The sequence below is a fragment of the Myotis brandtii genome, unplaced genomic scaffold, assembly GCF_000412655.1.
Source record: "Myotis brandtii unplaced genomic scaffold, ASM41265v1 scaffold216, whole genome shotgun sequence".
Taxonomy (NCBI): domain Eukaryota; kingdom Metazoa; phylum Chordata; class Mammalia; order Chiroptera; family Vespertilionidae; genus Myotis; species Myotis brandtii.
This window is the reverse complement of record NW_005358092.1, coordinates 4,345,176-4,351,325: the sequence shown is the minus strand read 5'-3', so window position 1 is coordinate 4,351,325 and position 6,150 is coordinate 4,345,176.

Sequence of the window (6,150 nt, the reverse complement as noted above, 5' to 3'; positions counted from 1 at the left end):
AGCGCATAAAGGGAGAATGAGGCAAGTGCAAAATTCAGTGTGGTGGGGAGGAAAATGGATAGCTGGGGAGGGGGAACTCCATAATTCTAGTCCTGGATAGGACCCTAGTCAGTACACAATTCACCTCTCTAGTCCTCAGTGTTTCATGTGTAAAATAAGAGGGCAAGACTGGATATCTCTAGGTTTCACTTCAGCTCTGAATCTCCCACAGCTGTTCGCAGCTCTAACAGCGAAAAACAGTGGGTCTGATCACTCCCCTTCCACTTGATCTGCCCGTGATTCTCCCAGCAGCTGTAGTCGTTCCAAGGATTATTATTTCCCAGTTTGGGTGGTGATTACAGTCCAGACCTGGCCCCGCTGGTGTGGAAGCTTCTCTAAGACAGTACAGTGTCATCTCCTGAATAGAGTAAAAAGCCTCCAGAGCTCGGTCCACTCAGCGGACACCTGAAACATTAAAAGGAGTGAAAGGTATTTTCCTCGGCCTCCAAACAATAGAGCTTGTCAAGAAACAAAATTCAACTGAGTACATTTCAAGATCTAATTGGCTTTATTCAAAAATTCATGAATGAGGCAACATCTCATCTAGCAAGTAGAAAGGAGCTCCCAGGAGCTATACAAAATGAAAGTGTGTCCCCCTTCCCTTCCCTCCCCTCCCCTGTCGTCCTCCTTTCTTTCACAGGGGGATGTACCTCGTTCTGCGGAGGGAGCTACCTTCACCCTCCCCAACTGGCGAAAAGAACCCTAAGTCCCTGAGAGGGTCTGCCTCCGCGGCGTGCAGGGAAGGGTGCGCCCCACGCCACTCTGGGACCCCGGGTCCCGCCGAGGTGTCCTAAAACCCCCGCAGTAGGAACCCACGGCTACTTTGAATACCGGCGCCCCCCAAACGGGGCATAAGCCCCCGCGCGTGGGAGAGAAACCCCTCGCTAAGGCTAAGGAGGAAACCCGGCATTCCCAAACGCCGGAGCCCGCGCCCGCTGCCCCCCAGGGGGGAGAGCCCGGCGCCCGCTCTTGGGAGGGTGCTCTGGAAGGTGGCTCTGTCCTGTCCATTTGGTGAGGGGCTCCCCTTCCGCGCTAAGGAGGGGATCCCAGGCCCCTTAAGAGGTGCCCTCTTCCCTCCCTTCAAACCTGAGGAGGTGGGAAGGGGCAGATGGAAGGCACAGCCAGAGCCGAGCTGGGAGTGGGGAGGGCGCACGCAGCGGGGCGGCCCCGGAGAACAGGCTGAAAGCTGGGGCAGCAGCTTTTGGGGACCGGGAGGACTCCGCCAGCATTTGCCCCCCTCCCAGCCTGAACACCACCATCACCACCCCCATCTCGTCTCCTAGCGGAAGCTAAACAGGGTAGGGCCCGGCGGGAAGTGGAATGGGGGACCGCCTGCGAACACCCGCGCTGCAGGCTTTGCCTCCCTCTTTTGGTCACCTCCCCAGCCAGGCCAAACACATACAGAAGCACACCCCGCAGAACAAGGTGCCCTGTGTCTTTCTTTCCTTCTGCAGGATTCCTCATGCCCCGCAGGAGTGGTCCCGACTCCCACGCAAAAATAGAGATCCCCTTGCACTTTGGACAATCCAGTTACCAGAGTGAGAGCCTTTTCTCCCCAGCGCCAGGGAGAGAGACGCCCGTTGCTAAACCTGATGCCCTGTGGAGTGAGTGCCCTATGCTGCCGTGCACCCCGCACCCCAAAAGTAACGCTCTCCTCCTGCACTGGAGAGGGGGCCACCGGGCTGTGGAGAGAACACCCAGATCCGGAAGAGCTTCTGACTCCAGAAATGGGGGAGGATCCCCATTTACCCCACTGAATTGGAAATCACAGGCCAGGCACGTACCTACTCCAGCCTCATTGAAGCAGAGGAGTTAGGGTCATGTGGAAGCACAGGGTGGTTGTTAGGTTTGATCCAGCAATTGAATCCATCCCCCTAGCCCCGGGGAACTGGCTTTTCAGGCCTTTTCACTGTGGACATTCCCTTTTGCTGAGACCACACTTTACTTGCTGAGGCCACATTCCATTATCTCTCCCCTCAGGACCTGCACAGAGAATTCTCCGCCCAGAAAAAGCCCGCCTAGAGTCCTTTAAAAACCTCTGACTCCCTCCCGTCTTTGGGAGCTGGCACCATTTGAGGGCTCAGCCCATCTGGTACCCAGATGACCTAGTAAATTCATAATTCTTCACCCCTTTTGGCCTTGTGCATTCCTCCTTCGGCGACCCTAACTGTGGTCCTAGGAAGCCAGAGGGGAGCGCAGAAAGAAAACAGCAAGCCACTCAGTGTTGCTGAGCCTGGGGCCAGGTGTGGGTTCTTTGGGTACACAAACTGCTAACAAATGCTAATTATGTTTGGACCTGGCTAGTACTTGGAGGGGGATTTTCTGAGAATACCAGGCACTGAAAGTTTCCTCTCCCTCTCTATTTCCCTAAGTTGCAAAGAACCTAAATGAAAAGGTTTTCAAGGCTGAAAGGGGTAGAGAAAAAAGGAAGTTTCCAACTAAGAGTGGATTATTTCAGGCAAGCTCATCTTTCTTTTTAAGAAGTTCGAGGGCTCTGCAGATTACCTGACTAGTGTCGGAAATGGGCCTCTGTGATCCATCCCCAGCATGGTCGGCTTTTGATGGAAACGGTTGCTGAATTTCCCCAGGGCAAACAGAACGTAGGGAAGAGGGAGGAGGATGTAAGAGCAAGAAACTGTGGACATGGCAACCCCCAGGTGCCTGCCTCAGCTAGACAGGGGGAGGGGGAGGCAACTATGTAAAAAGGGCCTCAGCCCAATTTTTTTGAATGGCCCAATGGGAGACAGCAAGATCTAGGCGACCTTTGAGAAAACACGTGACCCCATAGTACTCAGCCAATGAGGAACCAGAGGAGGGGCTGAATAAATGGGCTGTGTTCCCTGCTCCAGGTGTGTCTGTACACCCCCTCCGGAGAACGTGTTATAAATCTCATTTTCACCATACTTCTGTCTCCCAGTCTGTTATTGAGTTCGGACAGGTGAGCATTTCTCACACCAGCACTGTTAGTAGGTAGCTAGATATTAATAAAGGAAGGGAGCAAAGGAAATTGGACTTTATTAAGCCTAATAAACTGGGAAGCTGAATGCAATATTGGGCCTGCTTCACTAGGGAAACTCAGCTTCACACACGCCCCAGGGAACCACGGTCCATTCCAGCAGATGACTGCAGGGAGGGACAGAACAATAAAGCGGAAGTTCTTCTGCTGCAGCATGCCCAGTAGGAGCCAAGATGTTGGTGACAGAGGCCTGTCTGTCTAGCCTGGGAAAAGGATGGGGTTGGGTAAGGGACATAGAACACCAGCCTCCAGACCCCCACGCCCAGATATAGGAATTAGATTGTTTAGGGCAGTGGTCGGCAAACCTCGGCTCGCGATCCACATGCGGCTCTTTGGCCCCTTGAGTGTGGCTCTTCCACAAAATACCACGTGCGGGCGTGCATGTACAGTGCAATTGAAACTTCGTGGCCCATGCGCAGAAGTCGGTTTTCAGCCTGGGCGAGTCTATTTTGAAGTGGCGTGAGAAGAAGTGGGGGGTGTCGGTCGGTGGGGAGACGGGAGACGTGGCGCAGGCAGGCCACCGGATACGCGATTCATGCCCGAGTTGAGTGAGCCAGTCAGTCAGCAGTCTCATTGTGCAGTGGTTAGTGCTAGTCGGGTGCGCAAATCGCTGGCGCGGGTGACAAAAGATAGAGGAAACAAGTATACAAGACAAGTGTGGATGGGAGAGTTGGAAGGGGTCGACCTCAGCGAACGTACTTCAATCAGATTGAGGACGTTTTTAGCAAAGGCCAGCTTAGGAGTACCCTAATTAAGTTCATAACAATGTACCTACCTATATAGTTTAAGTTTAAAAAATTTGGCTCTCAAAATAAATTTCAATCGTTGTACTGTTGATATTTGGCTCTGTTGACTAATGAGTTTGCCGACCACTTGGTTAGGGGATGGACCCATCAGAAGTCTGGGAAAGACTGGAAAATCGATTGGTTAGTTTGAAAGGGTGCCTGGTCCTTCCCAAGCACGAGATAATATAACTCAAGCTTAACAAAGTGCTTCGGTTCCTGCGTTTTCTCTCCATAGCAACCATGCGGTTCCAGCAGAGGTACGGACCTCAAGGGACTCCAAGTGCAACTCCAGCATTGACCGGAGTACAGCTGGGAACAGACTGTGCCAGCCAGATACCTACCTATATAGTTTAAGTTTAAAAAATTTGGCTCTCAAAATAAATTTCAATCGTTGTACTGTTGATATTTGGCTTTGTTGACTAATGAGTTTGCTGACCACTGGGTTAGGGGATGGACCCATCAGAAGTCTGGGAAAGACTGGAAAATCGATTGGTTAGTTTGAAAGGGTGCCTGGTCCTTCCCAAGCCTGAGATAATATAACTCAAGCTTAACAAAGTGCTTCGGTTCCTTCGTTTTCTCTCCATAGCAACCATGCGGTTCCAGCAGAGGGAGGGACCCCAAGGGACTCCAAGTGCAACTCCAGCATTGGCCGGAGCACAGCTGGGAACAGACTGTGCCAGCCAGATGGGGACAGACATGAACTAAGCTTCGACATGGCACAGAACTTTTGGATACTGGCCTTTGTACTGGGCCTGATGACAACAAGGCTGAGCTTCTTTCACACAAGACAGAGACAAGACACCAGAGCTGAATTCAGGACAGTCCTTTGTGTTTGCTCTGGCTTCTTTAATAAATCTTACAACTACAGCACAACCTCCCAGTCATGGGTCCCTGGAATGCTTTCCTTTCAACTGCCTGAAAGAACATCATTCCCCCGTGATACAGGATTTGGGGACTGGAACACTCGGTGTTCCCCTGGGCAGGATGGCTTCCCCGGATTCGTTGTTTGTTGGGGTGGAAGAATGAAACCACAGAGGGAAGATGGTATAGCAAAGGTGGAAATTTATTGAAGAACAAGCACAGACTCCCACGTGGGGAGGTGGAAAGAGTCCCACCGAGTTCCTTTTTCCCCCAGTTTATAAAGGCTGCAGTTTTTTTGTGCCTTGATATCCCCTCTGATTGTCCACTATTCCCCTTTGATTTGGTCACTATAGTACAGTGGTTCTCAACCTTCCTAATGCCGCAACCCTTTAATACAGTTCCTCATGTTGTGGTGACTCCCAAATTTCATTGTTACAAATTGAACATAATTAAAGCATAGTGATTAATCACAAAAACAATATGTAATTATATATGTGTTTTTCCAATGGTCTTAGGCAACCCCTGTGAAAGGGTCATTCGACCCCCAAAGGGGTCGCAACCCACATGTTGAGAACCACTGCTCTAGTAGAAAATTAACAGCTTGTGGGCCCACCCAAGTTGTTTCCAGTGCCTTTTCCAACAAATGCCATCTTGCTTCATGCTTCAGACTTTCCTAAAATATCTCAAACAAGCAGCATCTGCCCTCTGCATGCCCCTTACCTCTCACTAAGTGGCAGAAACTTTATTTTCTTTAATTTGATTATTTATTTACTTACTTACTTATTTATTTTTCCTTTGACTCAAACTGGCCTCACCCCGAATTCTGACTCACCCACCTCTCTCCCCTTGCTTAATCATTAAGCCCTCAGGACAATGAGATTCTGGTCAGCATCCAGTTGTCTTAGAAATAAGGTCCTGAGTCTATTGACTACTGAGAAAGAGTTTTCAATCAAACTAAACATAATACCTTGGCCTCACTTGCATTTTAGCTCTGGACCCAGGCAAGTGGAATGATGCCACAGAACAAATCCTTGAGAAATTGGACAAAATAACTCCATGGTTGAATCATGACCAAATGCAAAGATCAATTACCCTGTATCCTAGCACCAACAAATCAGTGGATATCATGACCCTAATTCTAATAGTCACCGTGATTAATGAATTTTTTCCCTATATAACCCATCCCCTAGAAGGCATTGGGGAGCCATGTTTTTAAGCATCAGCTACCTGTGGCTCTGGGTATGGCATCATCTCCTTAACAAATTCTTACTTCCTCGGCTTCAAACACCATACTGGGCTATTTTTAAAAATAATTCTTTATTGTTGAAAGTATTACATATGTCCCTCTTTTTCCCCCATTGACCCCCTGCAACCTGCCCCTGCCAGCCAGCTCCAGGCCTTCAGCACCATATTGTCTGTGTCCATGGGTTATGCATATATGCATATAAG